This window comes from Sapajus apella, unplaced genomic scaffold (assembly GCF_009761245.1).
Source record: "Sapajus apella isolate SASKATOON/1434 unplaced genomic scaffold, GSC_monkey_1.0 scaffold7765, whole genome shotgun sequence".
Lineage (NCBI taxonomy): Eukaryota > Metazoa > Chordata > Mammalia > Primates > Cebidae > Sapajus > Sapajus apella.
This window is the reverse complement of record NW_022444688.1, coordinates 1-3,136: the sequence shown is the minus strand read 5'-3', so window position 1 is coordinate 3,136 and position 3,136 is coordinate 1. Positions and strand designations below refer to the sequence as shown.

The following is a 3,136-nucleotide window of genomic DNA, read 5'->3' as shown; positions in this document are numbered from 1 at the left end:
GGAAATAGAAAATGAATTATTAGAATGGGGGACCTAAAACATGTATTGAAGGTGGTGGGATATATGTTTGGGTTTTGTACAATGAAAAGTCTGTTTTCTCCCCCTTTTTCTTGCATCTCTTTTCTTTGAGGTAAAATTCACATAAAATAAAATTGATTATTTAAAGTATATAGGCTCGTCTGCCGCCTTGCGCCATGGCGGGCTGCGCTGCGCGGGCTCCGCCGGGCTCCGAGGCGCGTCTCAGCCTCGCCACCTGCTTGTTAGGTGCCTCGATGCTCGCGCTGCCGCTACTCAGGCGCGCCGGCCTGCAGGGCCGCACCGGGCTGGCGCTCTACGTGGCCTGGCTCAACGCGCTGCCGCTGCTGCTCCATCTGCCGCCGCGCTACCAGATAGCCATCCGAGCTTGTTTCCTGGGCTTTGTGTTCGGCTGCGGTGTGCTGCTAAGTTTTAGCCAGTCTTCTTGGACTCACTTTGGCTGGTACATGTGCTCCCTGTCATTGTTCCATTATTCTGAATACTTGGTGACAGCAGTCAATAATCCCAAAAGTCTGTCCTTGGATTCCTTTCTCCTGAATCACGGTCTGGAGTATACAGTCGCTGCTCTTTCTTCTTGGATAGAGTTCACACTTGAAAACATTTTTTGGCCAGAACTGAAGCAGATCACCTGGCTCAACATCACGGGGCTGCTGATGGTGGTCTTTGGAGAATGTCTGAGGAAGGTGGCCATGTTTACAGCTGGCTCCAATTTCAACCACGTGGTGCAGAATGAAAAATGAGATACCCATACTCTGGTGACCAGTGGAGTATATGCTTGGTTCCGGCATCCTTCTTACGTGGGGTGGTTTTACTGGAGTATTGGAACTCAAGTGATGCTGTGTAACCCTATCTGCGGCATTGGGTATGCCCTGACAGTGTGGCGGTTCTTCCGTGATCCAATAGAAGAAGAAGAAATCTCACTCATTCACTTTTTTGGAAAGGAGTACCTGGAGTATAAGAAGAGGGTGCCCACGGGCCTGCCTTTCATAAAGGGGGTCAAGGTGGACCTGTGATGGGCAGTGACTCCGGTGACCTTGGGGCCTCCGACACTGTGCAGCCTGGGACAAAACTGTTTCCGGTTGGCCGCTGCGACATGGATTTTCTTAATCGTTTTGTATGTCACTAGTCACTCTTCTGAAATGTCCCTTGAGACCAAGCGGTCAGAAGGCCTGAGGACCCAAGGCCCCACTGAAGCAGCCTGTCCTTGTGCTGAATCAAGGTGGAACGTGGGTGAAATACCAGTAAGAGGCAAATCACAGCAATATTCCACAGCGCCCTCCAGAGTGACCTGGGGAGAACCCAGGCCACACGCCACTGCCCCCGAGGCCAAAGTGTAAGTAAAGGATAACCAGGACTCCCTGGGAGAGATAGACTCTGTCCTCAGCAACACTTCCACAGTAGAAAGGGGTAGCGGGTACCCTGCTTATCGGTATTAAAAATGCATTTACAACCTTTCATTTAACCGAAAAACAAACCACTTTAACCTCTTTATTTCTGTCCACTGCATGAACATCTAGACAATTTGAAAGATACTTCCTCATAGGATGCTTTGGCCCTTCATCTATTTAATCGTAGCTACATATCTATTTTTTATAAGTAGCAGTACACCTTCCAAGGGGACTCACTTGGTGTTCCTAGCTCAACTTTTATCCTGCAGCAAGTAAGCCTAGATACCTCCACACGATTTGGCCGAGTGGCTTTGTGTGATTATGGCCCCAGGCCAAGGGGACCATGGCCCTGGCCAGCTTTCCTGGGGGTCCTGGCTCCTGTTGTTAGTGACAGGCCGTTCAAAGGAGCGTCAGTTTCTCTTGATCCAAGAAGTGCTTACCAAATGCCTGCTCTGTGCACGGCATTAAACACCGTGAAGTGCTGCTCTCCATTTATTTGGGATTTGATTCTCATTTTACCATAGCTTATATTCTCAATTTCAATGTAAATCTCAGAACTCTTGCTTTCTGTGTTCTGTTCTCAAAATTACATTGCCCCTCATATCATTTCAAACTGTTTTCCAAAGGGGTTTAAGCATATACAATGACAAATCCAAGCAGATTGACTCTCAAAAATAATCTTCAATAGTGCAAATAGTCCCAGCCAAGATTCAGTTAATATGTTTGTTTTGCAAGTTTGGGAGAGCAGTTGGCCTTGAGTCACACATCGAAGCTTTAAGAGGTGAGACGCTGGCTTCATTCTGGACAAGACAGGAACTTGGCCTCAGTGTGAGATCCTGCCACGCGGTGTTGCCGTGGCCTGATGAAGTGTGAATGTGAAGGCGGTGTCAGCGCCGGTGCAGAGCACCACTCTGTCACCCCACCGCGCAGCCTGTGAGGACCCACTAAACCTTTCCATGCCTAGACCACCCCATCTGTGGAATGGGGTCAATACCACCTACCTCACAGGGGTGTTGTGAGGAATGAGAATAACAATGTCAAATGTTTTTAATACTCAGAAAAAAAAATTAAAAAAAATAAAGTATATAACTCATTGGCATTTGGTAAATTCACAACACTGTGCAAATACTACTTCTATCTAGCTCCAAGACGTTTTCTTACTTTCTTTTGTGTATGTGTGGTAAGCACACATAAAGTCTACTGTCTTCACAAGTTTTCAGAACAGTATTACTAACTATTCAGAGAAGTATACAGAACAGTATTAACTAGAGTCTTCATGCTGTACCATAGATCGCTAATTAATCCTGTATAACTTCAAGTTTGAACCCTTGGATTTACATCTTTTTATTTCCACTCCCTCTCCTCCCCAGTAACCACCATTTTACTCTGTGTTTTTATGTATTTGACTTAATATTTTCATACATGAGTGAGATAATACACCATCTGTCTTTCTGTTTATGTCTTAATTCACATAGTGTAATATCCTCCAGGCTCAACAATGGTGTTGCAAATGTCAGTGTCTCCTTTATTGAGATGAATAGTATTATATTATGTATATATACTGTAATTTATGTGTTTATCCATTCTTCTACCTATGAACAGTTAGGTTGTTCTCATATCTTGGCCATTGTGAATAATTCCACAATGAAAAGGGAAATGTCGATATTTCTACAAGATGTTGATTTCACCTACTTTGGGTATGTACCCAAAAA

General features: G+C 45.2%; 1 pseudogene; it reads left to right on the top strand.

Moving 5' to 3' along the window:
* Positions 1-194: 194 nt before the first annotated feature.
* Positions 195-1,464, top strand: LOC116548184 (annotated as a pseudogene).
* Positions 1,465-3,136: the final 1,672 nt, after the last annotated feature.